Raw genomic sequence first — 17117 nt, 5'->3', positions numbered from 1 at the left:
TCCCAGAAGTTCCAGACCCCTTCAATCCTGATATAGCAAGGATCTTACAATTTTTACAGAAGGGCTTGGATATAGGCCTTACCCCTAGCACACTCAAAGTACAAGTATCGGCCCTTAGTAGCTTTTTTGACTCAAATTTAGCCAATCACCGCTGGATCAAGCGATTTATGACAGCCGCATCCAGAATTCGTCCTAAACTCCGTACTAGGGTACCCTCCTGGGACCTCAATACTGTACTTAACGCACTAACCCAGGATCCATTCGAACCCCTGGATCGGATGCTATATCCATAAAAAACTTAACTTTGAAAACAATCTTTCTAGTCGCAATCACTACGGCTAGACGTATTGGTGAATTACAGGCCCTGTCAATACAGGAACCCTATTTAACGGTCACTGCGGATAGCATTGTACTAAAACTAGACCGATCCTTTTTACCCAAGGTGGTCTCAAATTTCCACAGAGATCAGGACATTCTACTTCCTTCTTTTTGCCCAAACCCCTCCCACCCTAAAGAACAGGCCTTCCACACCTTGGATGTTCGCAGGGTGGTTCTATTTTACTTACAACAAACTGAAGCCTGGCGAATTGATCAAAATTTATTCATTCAGTTCTCCGGACGAAATAAGGGAAAGAAGGCGGCAAAAAACACAATCGCAAACTGGATCAAACAGTCTATTTGCTTGGCTTATTCATCGCAGGGACTAGATCCACCTGCCTCTCTGAAGGCACACTCTACCCGAGCAATGGCAACATCGTGGGCAGAGAGGGGGAATGCCTCAGCAGAGCAGATATGCAGAGCCGCCACCTGGTCGTCCATCCATACGTTCACCAGACATTACCGGCTAAATTTCAATAGGGATTTAACGTTTGGCAGACGTGTTCTGCAGGCTGTAGTCCCTCCCTAGAGAAATTAGCTGTTGGTACTACTCCGAAGTGGCTGTCGTGGAAGGTGACTAGAGAAAATAGAATTATTCTTACCGTTAATTCGGTTTCTAGGAACCTTCCACGACAGCACTAATTTCCCTCCCTACCTGATATTCTTATTGGATGATTCCTGCACTTTTGTGGTAACTATACATGCTACTGTGTCCAGGAAAACACTGGCGGTGCAGGAAGGGGAGGGGTATTTAACCTCTTGTGTTCCTGTCCCCTATTAGGGCGGGGAAGACAACCTCCGAAGTGGCTGTCGTGGAAGGTTCCTAGAAACCGAATTAACGGTAAGAATAATTCTATTTTACATAAAAGCAGGGAATCCTCAATGTGCTTGAAAAACGAGTCTTCTCAGATTTTTCTTTGTGCGGTAATACAGAGCCGCTTCTAGACCGTCACTGAGAATGTGACTGTATATACCAGAGAGACGGCTGAAGCCGGATGGCGAAACCTCATAGACAGCAGAGTACAAGGTTTTATATGATGTACAGTGACAGGGGGTATTTACCCCGAGGGTCTCCTTTTGCAGACAGTATACATTACAGCATATTTGTGAGACTATGGCACCGATGCTATATGTTGTGTGCAGTAATTACTGTTCTTCTTTACATTAATGTGGATTACTTGAGTTAATTGCCACTTACATTTGCACATTAGACTATTTTCAGTCCAATAATTGATGCTCGGAATGCACGTCATTATACATCCCCAGTTTATTATGGTAGCCTCTTTTCATTCCTGCCGTGCTTGTTTAGAGCAGGAACCGTCTAATCTCCTGGTATTATGCTTCTTTAATATGCAATTTGTTTTCCATAGTTTACGCCGTTGTTATTCAGCGCACACGAACCGTGACGTATTTTATTATCCCTTTTTCTTTTTCTTTGCTCTTTCTAATTATTTAGGTCTTTTTCTTTAAATTGTTGTTACACAGTATGCATTTTTGTAACCAAAATCTGAATTGTATCCGAAAAAAGAGTTGAGATCTGGAAATACACATATACATTCCCTGACAGAAGTTATGTTGCTTATCCATTTTATGTAAATAAAAGCTTATAATCTGATGTTAAGTTCATCCATTGGTTGTATAAATTATTCTTTTGAAAGCTGAAACCCTCTGAAATGTGGCTTAGGTTAAGAAAATAAATTGGCATCAGTGCAGAAATATTGATCAGTTAATGGACACAGAATGGTCAGATTTTGGCAAGACAAAACTTTTGTCGCCCACAGAAAGTAATGTGATATTCAAACAAATAATTAACTTAAAATACAAATATATGTTGCATAACATAACATAACAAGTTGTGGTACTATTAGTCATATTTAATATTTTGTGTGACTTCCATGAGCTTGAAGGACTGCATCCATGCGGTTCAAAAATGATTCACACAATTTATTAATGAAGTCATCAGGAATAGCAAAGAATGCAGTGTTACATGCCTCCCAGAGTTCATCTAGATTCTTTGTTTTTTTTCTAAGCTTCCTCTTTCATCCTACCCCTAACATGCTCAATGATGTTCATGTCTGGTAACTGGGCTGGCCAGTCCTTGAGCACCTTGATCTTTTTTGCCTGGAGGAACTTCGTTGCAGAGATGGATGTATGAGATGGAGCACCATCCTGCTGCAGAATTTGACCCCTTTTATGACTTGGAATATAAGAGGTAGCTAATACTTCTTGATATTTTAGGCTATTGATATTGCCTTCCACCTTGCAAATGTTTTGCACACCCCCGTACTGAATGTAACCCCAGACCATGATCTTTCCCCCACCAAGTGCAACTGTTTTCTGGGTGTATTTTGGATCCATACGGGCTCCAGTCGGTCTCCTGCAGTATTTGCGGCTGCTGTGGTGTAATTCTACTGAAGATTCATCAGAGAAATCCACGTTCTGCCACTTTTTCAGCATCCATCTGTTTAGCAGGCTGTGGGACTTTGCAAATGCCACATGGTTTTTGTTTGCCTTTTGCTTAGTGCTGGCTTCCTGGCACTGATACTACCATGGAGGCCATTTTGAGACAGAATCCTACAAACTGTTCTAGTTGACACAGGCTCTTGAGGTGACCAGGTCTGTTGGAGCTCTGCTGCAGTGGAAGAGGCGCTTGCTTTGGATTTTCTAACCAACAAACATTCCTCCTGGAGTCCTGAGCAGTTGTCTTACGGGGTCTGCCGGACCTGGGCTTGTCAAACACATCTCCAGTCTCTTCAAATCTTTTTTTAATTCTTTGTACTTGACACTGAGACACATTAAAGGTGCCAACCACCTCTGCAGTGGATCTGGTCTTCAGTCTCTTGATAATCCAGGCTTTGGTCGCAGGGTGGATTTTTGGCATGTTGTCAGAGCTCAAGTTGCAGTTCATGTGACGGTCTGGGGTGCTGGGTTTCTTTTTATACACACACACACTAATTAACCGATCATTTACTGAGCACAGGTGAGGATGTAAACTAGGATTGGGTGCATTATATGACCAGGCGACAAAACTTTTGTCTTGCCAAAATCTGACCATTCTGTGTCCATTAACTGATTAATTTTTCTGCATTGATGCCAATTTATTTTCTTAACCTAAACCACATTTCGGTTGGTTTCATCTTTCAAAAGAATAATTTATACAACTAATGGATGAATTTAATGTCGGGTTATAATCTTTTATTTACATAAAATGGATAAGCGACATAAATTCTGTCAGGGAATGTATGAGAGTTCACACATGGCATTCTCCAGGCGGGCCGCAATTTAGAGAGTACCTGTCACTTGCTCAAAAAAATGTTAAATAGCTTGTCAAAATCCCTGAGCACTGCTGATTTTGCCATTCTTTTCTGTTTTGTGCTGTGATTCTGCATTGCAGAGATATTCCCGTTTGTTGCTTTTGGTACGCAGTATGTGAAATCTCTGCTTGCAGATAAGGCTACTTTCACACTAGCGTCGGAATCTCCCCGTCGCAATGCGTCGGGCAGAGATTCCGACGCTAGCGTTTAACGCACTGCACAACGGAGGCAGCGGATGCATTTCTCCGGCGCATCCGCTGCCCCATTGTGAGCTGCGGGGAGGTGGGGGCGGAGTTCCGGCCGCGCATGCGTGGTCGGAAAAAGCGGCCTGTCAGGAGCAAAAAACGTTACATGTAACGTTTTTTTGCTCCCGGCGGTCCGCCACAACACGGCGCAACCGTCGCACGAGTGGCAATGCGTCGCTAATGTTAATCTATGGGGCAAAAATGCATCCTGCAAACAACTTTGCAGGATGCGTTTTTTGCCATAAACTACGCATTGCGACGTCTGGCAAAAAACGCCACTGTGAAAGTAGCCTAAACTGGACGTTTCTTCAGAATTTTCTCTGGATGTGTGCACTTTCACACCTCTTTCCCAGATGCTGCCGATCACAGCTCAGCATCATCTGAGACCAATAGTTTAGAAACTGATCTAGCAGCCTTTGACTGCCAGCATCTGGTAGGTGTCAAAGTGGTCATCCCAGAGAAGACTCCGAAGAGCAGAAATTTCACATACTCCACTCCAAAAGTGTGTTAAAAAAAATCACAAGTCCGAGGATGCCTACTCTTTTCTTAAGTAAAGGGCTCATTGAGACGAGCGTGTTATATGGACGTGTACACCACAGACCGCACATGGAGCGCACATGCATCCATTATAGGCAGTGCACAAGAGCACATGGTCAATTTTTCATACGGGGAAAAAAATCACAGTATGCACCACTTTTGTCTGATTTATAGCGCTTGACCTATATGCAGACAAGCACACGACGTCAATCAAGTCTTGTGGATGTGACTGACCAGAGTTATCAAGCTGGATGGCGGAACCTGACCAAGAAAAAAGTAGCCCCAGACTTGATAGGATTTTTAAGAAGTACTTTAGTATGTTGGTTCTCTGGGCATCATTACTAAAATGAAGGGGCAGATGCATGGAGCTGAGCGCTGCAATCCTTCAAAGCTCAACATAAGTGTCACGGGTTCACCATGACAGAGAGGAGCCAGAATACAGCTGTGTCGTATAACCTACAATTAAATTCCCGTGGCCAAAACGGGATAGTACTCCTTAGGCAGAAATTCATTAAACCCAAACAAAAAAGAGAAGCTTTTTTAGTCTCCGTAAAAGATATATCTAGCTGCATTACCAAGCCATATCACAAACAGTATGTGATTTCAAAGCTCTTCAAAAGAAAAGTAAGGGGATTTTTCCAAATTAGCAAAATATAAATTTTATTAATTACATATAATATATCAGACAGACAAATTAGAAGCGCTTCTCCATTACACTAAACTGTGCAGGTTTGTTAGCCGTGCAAGGGTTAATCTGCTCAGCCTGGAGTTTTTGAAGCTTTCCTGCTTGGATGATTTCAGCTGTGCAGTATTGGCCACTCCTCTCTCCTATATATACTCTCCTCTGGCAATCTGGATTGCCAGTGTTAGTCTTATACTACTTGGCGTGGAGTGAAGGAGACGGTAGTTGGTAGAGGCGTTTGGAGTGTTGATTTGTGACTGTTGCTTTGTGTTTCTGCTGTATGCAATTACTAATCCTCTCCTATTTGATTTTCCTTCATTTTCTCCATGGTGTTCCCCTCAGTTGTCTGTAAGTGCATATTTGTATGATTGGTATTTTCATTTATCCCTGTACATCCTCCCTTGTTAGTCTGGTTTGTGTATAAACATACATACATGCATACACTATAACTCCTCATTTTCCTGGGTGGAGGAGGGGGGCAGATATAGAGCTGATTCAGGAGTTCAGCAAGGTATGTAGCCCCGGCGTCTTTACCATCAGAAGTAATCCGAGAAGCACAGATAGTTAGGGCACCCCTAGCGTTAGGGATAGTGAGGGAACCCCTGGCCTGGAGTAATCCGGCAAGAGTTGTGACAATAAGCTTAACTCAACTCAGGTATATTATCCTGTTTTCAGTTTTATCCATTTATGGGGTTTCAAATCAAAACTAGACATGTCAAAAATTTTCTGAAAGTGCGGTTACTCTTGAATGTTGTAAAGCTATATACCAGAATCAGTATTGGACACAAGTCCTTAAAGGGAGGGTGCCGTGATTTTAGTTTTTGTATTAATAATTATTGATTATATAATCAATTATTTTTAATACAAAAGTAAATGTACTACTTTAATACTTTTTTATTTATTCATTTTTACTTTTGCCACTGGAGGCCGCCATTTTCATTAGTGTGGGTGTAAGTGTCTGGGCACGACACTTGCACACCTCACTTACGGCAGCCATGGGCATAGGAGCCAACAGTCGGGCTCCGACCGCTCCTCCTGCCTCTCAGCTGTGACTTGGGCACGCCCCCTGGGCTGCTACGTCACAGCTGTGAGAGGAGATCGCGGCCATTTTGTTTTTTATTTTCCTCTGTCATCGCACACACAGCTCAGTGTGTGCGATCATAGCAGGAGCTGCCAGGGAGAAGCTGCTGCTGGGAAGCGAGGGTCGGGGTGAGTATCTGCAGCCAGGAGCTGTGATTGCAGCCTGTACTTAGTATTACAGTACAGGCTGCAATCACTGCTCACTGCCGTTCAGAGCAGAGCAGGGAGATCGTCACACTGCTCTGCCCTGAACAGGATTCAGCACTTCCTGGAAGAGGACTGAAGGTAAGTACAGAGTTTTTATTTTCTTATGCATCTACTACTGCTACCTGTCCCTATATACCACTGCTACCAGCCCTTATATACCACTGCTACCTGCTCCTATATACCACTGCTACCTGCCCCTATATACCACTGCTACTAGCCCCTATATACCACTGCTACTAGCCCCTATATACCACTGCTACTAGCCCCTATATACCACTGCTACTAGCCCCTATATACCACTGCTACTAGCCCCTATATACCACTGCTACCAGCCCCTATATACCACTGCTACCAGCCCCTATATACCACTGCTACCAGCCCCTATATACCACTGCTACTAGCCCCTATATACCACTGCTACCTGTCCCTATATACCACTGCTACCAGCCCTTATATACCACTGCTACCTGCTCCTATATACCACTGCTACCTGTCCCTATATACCACTGCCACCTGCCCCTATATACCACTGCTACCAGCCCTTATATACCACTGCTACTAGCCCCTATATACCACTGCTACCATCCCCTATATACCACTGCTACCAGCCCTTATATACCACTGCCACCTGCCACTATATACCACTGCTACCAGCCCTTATATACCACTGCTACTAGCCCCTATATACCACTGCTACCAGCCCCTATATACCACTGCTACTAGCCCCTATATACCACTGCTACCTGCTCCTATATACCACTGCTACCTGCTCCTATATAACACTGCTACCAGCCCTTATATACCACTGCTACTAGCCCCTATATACCACTGCTACCAGCCCCTATATACCACTGCTACCAGCCCTTATATACCACTGCTACCAGCCCTTATATACCACTGCTACCTGCTCCTATATACCACTGCTACCTGCTCCTATATACCACTGCTACCAGCCCTTATACTACTGCTACCTGCTCCTATATACCACTGCTACCTGTCCCTATATACCACTGCTACCAGCCCTTATATACCACTGCTACCTGTCCCTATATACCACTGCTACCAGCCCTTATATACCACTGCTACCTGTCCCTATATACCACTGCTACCTGCCCTTATATACCACTGCTACCTGTCCCTATATACCACTGCTACCTGCCCTTATATACCACTGCTACCTGTCCCTATATACCGCTGCTACCTGCCCTTATATACCACTGCTACCTGTCCCTATATACCACTGCTACCTGTCCCTATATACCACTGCTACCAGCCCTTATATACCACTGCTACCTGTCCCTATATACCACTGCTACCTGCTTCTATATACCACTGCTACCAGCCCTTATGTACCACTGCTACCTGTCCCTATATACCACTGCTACCAGCCCTTATATACCACTGCTACCAGCCCTTATATACCACCTACCACTGCTACCTCTGTCCTGTGTAGCTAATCTAGTCCTGTGTAGCTAATCCTGTCCTGTGTACAGTATCACACAAGATAGGATTAGATACACGGCGCAGCACAGTATCACACAGGACAGGATTAGATACACGGCTCAGCAGTCAGTATCTAATCCTCTCCTATGCACTCCTCTCCCTCCTGCGTGTCTTTCCCCATTGTGGTTTATTATTTTTGTTGTGGGAGATGAGGGAGTCGAGGATTATGCGTTCGGTATGGTATAAAAAAGATTAATAAAGGACTTTATTCTGGCCGAGTCTTTATTTACAATACATGTGAGATCTATGTGGCGGCATTATGGGTGATCTATGTGGAGGTATTATGTGAGAAGCATATGGTGGTATGTGAGAACACTGGCGGTATTGTGTGATCTATATGGTGGTATGTGAGAACACTGGCGGTATTATGTGTGATCTATATGGCGGTATTATGTGAGAACACTGGCGGTATTATGTGAGAACTGTATGACAGTATTGTGTGATCTATTTGATAGTATTGTGTGTGATCTATATGGCGGTATTATGTGAGAACACTGGCGGTATTGTGTGATCTATATGGCGGTATTATGTGAGAACACTGGCAGTATTATGTGTGATCTATATGGTGGTATTATGTGAGAACTGTATGACAGTATTGTGTGATCTATTTGATAGTATTGTGTGTGATCTATATGGCGGTATTATGTGAGAACACTGGCGGTATTGTGTGATCTATATGGCGGTATTATGTGAGAACACTGGCAGTATTATGTGTGATCTATATGGTGGTATTATGTGAGAACTGTATGACAGTATTGTGTGATCTATTTGATAGTATTGTGTGTGATCTATATGGCGGTATTATGTGAGAACACTATGGCAGTATTATGTGTGATCTATATGGTGGTATTATGTGAGAACACTGGCAGTATTATGTGTGATCTATATGGCGGTATTATGTGAGAACACTATGGCAGTATTATGTGTGATCTATATGGTGGTATTATGTGAGAACACTGGCGGTATTATGTGTGATCTATATGGCGGTATTATGTGAGAACACTGGCGGTATTATGTGTGATCTATATGGCGGTATTATGCGAGAACACTATGGCAGTATCATCTTCAGAAAGCGGACCCATTCTATGGTGGTTCTGGCTGAGCACCTGCACGCGGGTCTGGGGTAATAGAGGGGGCAGTATGACCTCCAGTTAGGTGTAGTCAGGGGAAGGCTGGTGAGGCAGCTGAAGAGAGGGGTCTCATTTTTATCGTTACTATATGGCTACATTTCCTTCCCAGCGTCACCCCGGACTGCGCCTGTCGCCTCGCTTTCACACATCGCCAGGACAGGATGGGGAAGACAGGATCTGAGGAGGGGAATGGGGTCTGCATGCAAAGTCTGGATCAGACCAGGCCATCAATCCGCAGAAATGTTTCCTGGATTTCTGTGGAGCAGACGGTCCATCCATGTGTATAAAAGACAGCGCTCTATGTACAATCCCTGGCTGCTCCGCGCACCAATCAGGGGGCCCCCATAGACCAGCACACTGCTCTCCTGAAATACTCTGTGCTGCTGTCACCCTGCTCCCTCCACCACATATCTCCCAGAATCCTTGCTGCCTGCCATCCTTGGTGACTGTCTACTTGTCAGTATAAGGCTGCCTTCACACTATCAGTATTTGGTCAGTATTTTACCTCAGTATTTGTAAGCCAAAACCAGGAGTGGGTGATAAATGCAGAAGTTGTGCATATGTTTCTATTATACTTTTCCTCCATTTGTTCCTCTCCTGGTTTTTGCTTACAAATACTGAGGTAAAATACTGACCAAATACTGATAGTGTGACGGCAGCCATACTCTGCAGTCACCAACAAAATGGCTGCTCACTGGGTTCCTGAATATCATCCTCTCTAATCCCTTAGCAAACACCCAGAAGGGGAGGAGAGGAGACATCACACACGTCAGCAGACTCCGCCCATAATTACTGCAGTGCAGTAATGTGAGCTAGTTGTACACTAGGTTTTTCTGAAATTTCAGCAGCTGCTCCCCCTAGTGTTTAAAAGTGGAAATTCCAAAACTTTTCAAATTATTTTTCATATTTTACTAAATTATAAACAAATGATAATATTTTTTAAGAAAATGTAATCATTAATTCTTTACATTTTTACAATTTCTGAAAAAAAATTTTTTGATGGCACCTTCCCTTTAAGATCATACAGTTATATGAAAAAGTTTGGGCACCCCTATTAATCTTACGCTTAATGTTTTATAAAAATTGTTTTTTTTTTGCCACAGCTATTTCAGTTTCATATATCTAATAACTGTTGGACACAGTAATGTTTCTGCCTTGAAATGAGGTTTATTGTACTAACAGAAAATGTGCAATCTGCATTCAAACAAAATTTGACAGCTTTTTGTATCCTTCCCCTGAACAACTATGTTGAATAATCTTTGTTTTCAGATCATTAGACCGTTGTTTTGAGGAGCCCATGATGCCACTCTTCAGATGAGATTCAAACAGGAGAACAACTTGCAAGTGGCCACTTTAAGTAGCTTTTCTCATGATTGCATACACCTGGCTATGAAGTTCAAAGCTCAATGAGGTTAGAAAACCAAAAAAAGTGCTTTAGTAAGTCAGTAAAAAGTAGGTAGGAGTATTTAAAGGGCACCTGTCACCCCGAAAATCGCGGGTGAGGTAAGCCCACCGGCATCAGGGGCTTATCTACAGCATTCTGTAATGCTGTAGATAAGCCCCCGATGTTACCTGAAAAAGGAGAAAAAGACGTTAGATTATACTCACCCAGGGGCGGTCCCGCTGCTGGTCAGGTCAGATGGGCGTCTCCGGTCCGCTGCGGCACCTCCCATCTTCATTACAAGACGTCCTCTTCTGATCTTCAGCCACGGCTCCGGCGCAGGCGTACTTTGCTCTGCCCTGTTGAGGGCAGAGGATAGTACTGCAGTGCGCAGGCGCCGGAAAGGTCAGAGGCTCGGCGCCTGCGCACTGCAGTACTTTGTCTGCCCTCAACAGGGCAGAGCAAAGTACGCCTGCGCTGGAGCCGTGGCTGAAGATCAGAAGAGGACGTCTTGTAATGAAGATGGGAGGTGCCGCAGCGGACCGGAGACGCCCATCTGACCTGACCAGCAGCGGGACCGCCCCTGGGTAAGTATAATCTAACGTCTTTTTCTCCTTTTTCAGGTAACATCGGGGGCTTATCTACAGCATTACAGAATGCTGTAGATAAGCCCCTGATGCCGGTGGGCTTACCTCACCCGCGATTTTCGGGGTGACAGGTGCCCTTTAAAACAAGAAAATGATAAGGGTGCCCATACTTATGCACCTGTCAAATCTTGTTTGAATGCAGATTGCACATTTTCTGTTAGTACAATAAACCTCATTTCAAGGCAGAAACATTACTGTGTCCAACAGTTATTAGATATATGAAACTGAAATAGCTGTTGAAAAAAAAACTATTTTTATAAAACATTAAGCTTAAGATTAATAGGGGTGCCCAAACTTTTTCATATAACTGTATGTTGTACTGTGAGCCATGCATTGTTGAGCTGTGATAAAATGTAGGGCTTTAAGTGTTTAGTTGTGTGAAAAAGTGTTTGCTCGTTCCTGATTTCCTATTCTTTTGCATGTTTGTCACACTTAAGTGTTTCAGTTCACCAAACAAATGTAAATATTAGACAAAGATAACACAAGTAATAACACAATGCAGTTTATTATTATTTTTATTATTATAGCGCCATTTATTCCATGGCGCTTTACATGTGAGGAGGAGTATACATAATAAAAATAAGTACAATAATCTTAAAGAATACAAGTCGTAGACGTAGACGTAGATCTGGGTATTTATTATGATGGAATATAGGCTGAACTGGATGGACAAATGTCTTTTTTCGGCCTTACTAACTATGTTACTATGTTACTATGTTACTAAGTCACAAGTGGTACAGGAGGAGAGATGACCCTGCCCGCGAGGGCTCACAATTTACAAGGGATGGGTGAGAATACAGTAGGCGAGGGTAGAGTTGGTCGTGCAGCGGTGTTGTCGATCGGTGGTTACTGCAGGTTGTAGGCTTGCCGGAAGAGGTGGGTCTTCAGGGCTCTTTTTGAAGGTTTCGATGGTGGGTGAGAGTCTGATATGTTGTGGTAGAGAGTTCCAGAGTAGGGGGGATGCGCGAGAGAAATCTTGTATGCGATTGTGGGAAGAGGAGATAAGAGGGGATTGGAGAAGGAGATCTTGTGAGGATCGGAGGTTGCGTGCAGGTAATTCCCGAGAGACGAGGTCACAGATGTATGGAGGAGACAGGTAGATGGCTTTATATGTCATGGTTAGGGTTTTGTACTGGAGTCTCTGGGCAATGGGGAGCCAGTGAAGGGATTGACAGAGGGGAGAGGCCGGGGAATAAATGGGGGACAGATGGATTAGTCGGGCAGCAGAGTTTAGAATAAATTGGAGGGATGTGAGAGTGTTCGAGGGGAGACCACAGAGCAGGAAGTTACAGTAGTCAGGGCGAGAGATGATGAGGGCATGGACTAGGGTTTTTGCAGATTCTTGGTTTAGGAATGTACGGATCCGTGAAATATTTTTGAGTTGAAGGTGGGAGGACGTGGAAAGGGCTTGGATATGTGGTTTGAAGGAGAGATCAGTGTCAAGGATTACCCCGAGGCAGCAAGCTTGTGGGACTCGGGAGAGTGGGCAGCCGTGTACTGTAATGGAGGGTCGCGTGAGATGGAGGAAAGATGATGAATTCTGTTTTGTCCATATTAAGTTTTTGAAATCTAGCGGAGAAGAAGGATGAAATAGCAGACAGACATTGAGGGATTCTGGTTAGTAGGGTGGTGATATCTGGTCCAGAGATGTAGATCTGTGTGTCGTCGGCATAGAGATGATACTGAAAGCTGTGAGATTCTATGAGCTGTCCCAAGCCAAAGGTGTAAATGGAGAGCAGCAGGGGCCCTAGGACTGAAGCTTTCAGGACTCCGACAGATAGGTTGGAGGTGAGGAGGTGGTGTGTGAGTAGGAGACATTGATTGTCCGGTCTGTTTGGTATGACGAGATCCAGGATAGGGCCAAGTCTGTGATGCCAAGGGATGAGAGGGTCTGTAGTAATAGGAAATGATCCACTGTGTCAAAGGCAGAGGACAGGTCCAGGAGGAGGAGGAGGACAGAGTAGTGTCGCTTGCTCTTGGTGGTCATAGGTCATTGGTGACCTTAGTTAGGGCAGTTTCAGTGGAGTGGTGTGTTAGGGGTCGAGTTCCCGCCTCTGCACAGGGGGAATCTCGGGCCATCTCTGCTGCGGTCTCCCATTCTTCTCCCGCCGCAGTGGAGCCTGCTCAGCGGAGACGTCGGTCCCAGCGTCTTGTTCAGTCCCACTCTGTACAAAGAGTTACTGCTGCTTTTCCGGCTTCTGCCATTGAAGTCAGTGCTGGGCAGCGGCGAGCAGACGCTTCTGGGACTAAGTCCTGCTTTTCTCGTTCTGAGCATGCCCTGAGTAAGATCTCTGAATGGAGATCGAGGGTCACATGGTCAGATACTGCAGCTAAGTCCATTGGTCCTTTCAGGAAGGTCCTTTAAGTGCTAGGACTAAGACCTGCATTGCACACACTGAGCATGCCCAGGGCAAGATCTCTCAGTGGAGATTTAGGGTCACATGCTCAGGTATGGCAGTCTCTCATTGGTCCTTCTAGGAAGGTCTTTTACTTGTGCAGCTATATAAGGCTCGCATGGCCGCACGGCCATGCGCTAGTGTCAATTCATATGGCTTTGCGCCAGTCTGATTATGCATGAGTGTGTTCAGGGACCCGGCTGAAATAAGCCCCTAGAATACCGGCTTCTCCGGTGAGGAGATTGCATGTTGCATAACCACTGACTGCTATCAGCTTGGCAGTAAGCTTGTGCTCCTGTGAGGCTAACAGGGCGCAGTGCTTCCCCTTCACGGCTACTCTGTGGAGTAACAGAGCTAGTCTATACCGCCAAACAGTGCCGCCATTCGCTAGCAGCAGGTTCCTCCTGCACGGTGGACCCTGGGCTGCGAACGCACAATTTATAATAAACATCTCTATTTTCTCGGTCCGTTCCGCTAGCCCTAACATGGTGTGACCGGAAGCCAGATTGTAAGCGGTCGAAGAGGGAGCAAGAAGAGAGATGGGAGGACAGTTCAAGACGGATGTGTTGTTCCGGTAGTTTGGAGGCATAGGGGAGAAGTGATATAGGGCGATGGCTAGATACAGAGAATGGGTCAAGAGAGGGCTTTTTGAGGAAAGGTTTGACTCAGGCATGTTTAAAACTTGAGGAGAAAACACCAGTTGTTAGCGATAGGTTGAAGAGATGGGTTAGGGTTGGGATGAAGACTGTGGTGAGGTTTGGGATAAAGTGGGATGGGATCGGGTCAAGTGCACAGGTGGTGAGATGCGATCTTGAGAGTAGAGTGGAGAGTCGATCTTCTGTAATGGTGGAGAAGTTGGTATTGGAGGTGGAGGGCTGGGAAGTTGGGAGGAAGGTATCTGGGGGTTGTTGACCAAATCTGTCTCTGTAATCAATCATCTGCTTGAAAAATGAGGCAAAGTCTTCAGCTGAGATGAGTGGGGAGGGAGGAGGTGCAGGAGGACGGAGGAGAGAATTGAAGGTGTTGAATAACTGTTTAGGGTTGTGAGACAGGGAGGATATGAGAGATTAGAAGTAGGTTTGTTTAGCTGTGGCGAGTGGGGTCTTGAAAGTAATGAGGGACTGTTTGAATGTGATAAAGTGCTCATTGGAGTGGAATCTTTTCCATCTCCGCTCAGCAGCCCTGGAAGCTTGTCTCAGTTCTTTGGTCAGGCTGGTGTGGCAGAGCGGTCTGTTGATTTTGCGAGCTTTGGTATGTGTGAGAGGGGCAACAGATTCCAAAGCTACATCTATAATTGTGTTATATAGAGCGGCAGCATCATCTGCATTCTGTAGGGAACTTAGGTCTGTGAAAGGGAGGAGGGATTCAGAGAGTGAGTGTAGATCAAGGTGTTTAAGATTTCTGCGAGGGTGTGCAAGTTTGTGGGGTGGGGATTGTAGACAAGAAGTGGAGAGGGAAGAGAATGTGAGTAGGTTGTGGTCAGAAAGAGGAAGAGGTGAGTTAGAGAGGTTAGATAGGGAGCAGAGGCGGGTGAAGATGAGGTCCAGTGTGTGACATCTTTGTGGATGGCTGTAGAAGACCATTGAGTGAAGGCCGAAGGAGGAAGTGAGAGATAGAAGTTTAGTGGCAGCTGAGAGGGAGATGTCAATGGGGATGTTGAAGTCGCCCAAGATGATAATGGGGATGTCAGTGGAGAGGAAATGAAGCAGCCAGGTGGTGAAGTGGACATTTACCGCCCTGGGGGCGGTAAATGACAGCCGGTTGGAGGGGGAGTAGATGCGCACATAGTGCACCTCAAAAGAAGGGAGGGTAACAGAAGGAGGCAGTGGGATTGGGGTGAAGGAGCAGTTATCTGACAGGAGAAAACAAACTCCTCTGCCATGCTTGCTGCTGGGGCGGGGGTGTGTGAAAGGTGGAAGCCACCATACGAAAGTGCAGCATGAGAGACTGTGTTAGAAGGGGTGAGCCAGGTTTCAGTGATGGCGAGGAAGGAAAGTTTGGTTGTAACAAAAAGATCATGGATGTAGGAAAGCTTGTTGCAGACAGAGTGAGCGTTCCACAGAGCTCCCGTTAGTGGGACTGGGGAAGCGGGAGCTGGGCGAATGGGTATAAGGTTAGAGAGGTTACAGAAGTTTGTGATAGAGCGTGGATGGGAGGTAAAACTGACTGTGGGGATGTGGTGAGGAGGACCAGGATTTGGAGAGATATCACCGCAGTGAGAAGGAGCAGACAAAGTGTTAGCACGTGGGAGCAGGAGAGGGCATGAGGTGGCTGTCGGTGCTTGGAGACAGAGGATTGTATGTTGAGGAACAGTTCAGAGGAGAAGGTGAGATGGATGGGGAGTATTGAAGAAGAGATGAACAGTTCCTTACTAGGGGTGGGGATTAGGGGAGTTAGCAGAAAGTGAAGGATTATAGGGGTGAGAGTGAAAACTAACAGAAACATTGTTTACAGTGACTGTGTCCAGTTACCTTCCGTTCCCTTCTGGTACAATTCTGGTTTTAATTCTACAGTAATCTTCTCACTTCTATGACACACTTATAAGATACACACTGCAGACTAAAGTTGTTACAGACTTGAGCTATGCAATATATGTGCTACAAAGGGCATTCAGGTGTGAAGCAGAGAGAAGTGGTCTCTGTTCATCTTGGTCAGAGAATTAAAAGTAGACCAGATGCATATAGTCAAGCACAAGGTCATAAATAACACTGAGGTAAAGCTGGAGTTAGCTGAAAGACATACCATGTGAATGCTAGGAGCAGAGACAAGTTTCTGTGGAAAGTTGGGTCATGTACTATATGCACTTCATAGACAAAGCAGGAGAGCTGGGTGGATGAACAAACCTATAGGAAGAATAGACATGCTTGTTAGAGTACAATTGTGGCAGATAGCAGGGCACAGTCTGTATACATCCTTCTGGTTTTAATTCTACAGTAATCTTCACACTTCTAGGACACACTTATAGGATACACACTGCAGTTTATAAATGAAGGTCTTTATTATTAAGGGAAAAAGAAATCCAAACCTCATTTGTGTTTTTAATCTTTGAACTCTGCCAAGCAGGCCATTGTTGCCCAGTTTCTTTCTTATGGTGGAATCATGAACACTGACCTTAATTGAGGCAAGTGAGGCCAGCAGTTCTTTGAATGTTGTTGTGGGGTCTTTTGTGACTTCTTGGATGGGTCTTCGCTCTGCTCTTGGGGTAATTTTGGTCGTCTGGCCACTCCTGGGAAGGTTCACCATGTTCCACATTTTTGTAATTTGTGAATAATGGCTCTCACTGTGGTTTGCTGGAATCCCAAAGCTTTAGAAATGGCTTAATAACCTTTTCCAGACTGATGGATCTCAATTACTTTGTTTCTCATTTGTTCCAGAATTTATTTGGGTCGTGACATAATGTCTACCTTTTGAGGATCCTTTGGTCTACTTCACTTTTGTCAGGCAGTCGTTTCTTGATAGAGAACAGGTGTGGCTAGGGAATTTGAGCTCAGCGTCCCAAATATGTGATAAAGCACAGTTATTTTATGGTTGTTTTTTTGGGGGTGGGGGGTAATCATTTTTTCACACAGGACCCTGTAGGTTTGGATTTCTTTTTTGCTTAATAATAAAGACCTTCG

The 17117-nt window shown here is 44.9% G+C and overlaps 1 protein-coding gene across 4 annotated transcripts in view; it reads left to right on the top strand.

Annotated features, from left to right (window-relative positions):
• The window catches only part of CCDC32 (coiled-coil domain containing 32), a 45462-nt gene that overhangs the window by 19143 nt on the left and 9202 nt on the right, over nucleotides 1-17117 (top strand). Inside the window, exon 1 of one of the 4 annotated variants that reach the window (XM_069729682.1) lies at nucleotides 4727-4750. The exons of the other annotated variants lie outside the window; for them this stretch is intronic. The gene's annotated coding sequence lies outside the window, so the exon portion shown is untranslated. Of the gene's footprint in view, nucleotides 1-4726; nucleotides 4751-17117 lie in introns of those variants that run through there. 4 annotated transcript variants of the gene reach the window in all.

The sequence above is a fragment of the Ranitomeya imitator genome, chromosome 1, assembly GCF_032444005.1.
Source record: "Ranitomeya imitator isolate aRanImi1 chromosome 1, aRanImi1.pri, whole genome shotgun sequence".
Taxonomy (NCBI): domain Eukaryota; kingdom Metazoa; phylum Chordata; class Amphibia; order Anura; family Dendrobatidae; genus Ranitomeya; species Ranitomeya imitator.
The sequence above is the reverse complement of the archived record's forward strand: the minus strand, read 5'-3'. Positions and strand labels throughout refer to the sequence as shown.